The following is a 1,436-nucleotide window of genomic DNA, read 5'->3' on the forward strand; positions in this document are numbered from 1 at the left end:
TTAACTCCAACTATTCTCCGACCAGTCACTAATTTTGCGTACAACTATATACAACATTGGTCAAAGAACTCAAGTTCCTGTAAGCATAAACTAATTCTGCAGGGACACTGAATGTGATAGATATATACATGAAAACATTAAAATAGAATAGCTGGCAGCAATATTGTTGCAGCAGAGTAGAAAATTTCAAAACAAAATTTATGTCGTTATGAAATTGTGTAGAAAATAAAAAACAGAGCCAGCAGGAAAGATATGCACAGTTGCGGTTAATGCAAAAATCAATGTACTATGTTCTAAATGTTGCACCTTCTTGTCCCTCGACTCATCTCGTCTTGTCTCATCATCTCACCTCAACTCGTCTCCTCCTCTAACTGACTTTGTTTAAATAGATTAAGAGGTCAAATGTAACTCCAACTATTCTCTAAATAATCACTAACTTTGCATAGAACAATAGAAAAGTATGAGTAGTAATGCTAGGTGCAAACGGAGATGGGTACTGCCAGAGTCGAGACACAAATTGAAACTGACTCAACAGAAATAGTGCACGTGATTCACAAAGGTCATGATTCATACACTAATATAATTATGGATGCAGGCAGCTGCTCCAGAGGCCGGGGAACCCAACGATCAGCCATAGTCGCAGGGAGAAAAACAAGGTGGACTGTAGTATTTTCTATTGAATCGATTTCAAATAGGACTAAAATGAATAACATAAAAGACGAGCTAGAGTAACAACATGTTGGCAGAAAACGTTAAAACAGAGCAGGTGGCAGCAAATTTGCAGCAGAGCAGAAAATTAATGTACAATGTATGTTCTAAATGTTGCGCCTTTTTATTTTTATTAGAAGGCAATGCATCAGTCTCTCGCCTTACCTCGTCTTGTCTCTTCGCCTCTCCTCAACTCATTTCCTCTTCTAACCTACTTTGTTTAAAGAAATTTAGAGTTCAAATTTTAAACTCCCAACTATTCTCCGAACAGTTACTAATTTTGCGTACAACTATATACAACATTGGTCAAAGAACTCAAGTTCCTATATGCATAAACTAATTCTGCAGGGACACTGAATGTGAAAGATATATACATGAAAACATTAAAACAAAATAGCTGACAGCAATATTGTTGCAGCAGAGTAGAAAATTTCAAAACAAAATTTATGTCGGTTCGAAGTTGTGTAGAAAATAAAAAACAGAGCCAGCAGAAAAGATTTGTACAGTTGCGGTTAATTCAAAAATCAATGTACTATGTTCTAAATGTTGCACCTTCTTATCCCTCGACTCATCTCGTCTTGTCTCATCATCTCACCTCAACTCGTCTCCTCCTCTAACTGACTTTGTTTAAATAGATTAAGAGTTCAAATGTAACTCCAACTATTCACTAAATAATCACTAACTTTGCATTCAACTATAGAAACCTATGAGTAGTAATGCTAGGTGCA

Source organism: Solanum tuberosum, unplaced genomic scaffold, assembly GCF_000226075.1.
Source record: "Solanum tuberosum cultivar DM 1-3 516 R44 unplaced genomic scaffold, SolTub_3.0 scf00163, whole genome shotgun sequence".
In the NCBI taxonomy this organism is placed as follows: Eukaryota; Viridiplantae; Streptophyta; class Magnoliopsida; order Solanales; family Solanaceae; genus Solanum; species Solanum tuberosum.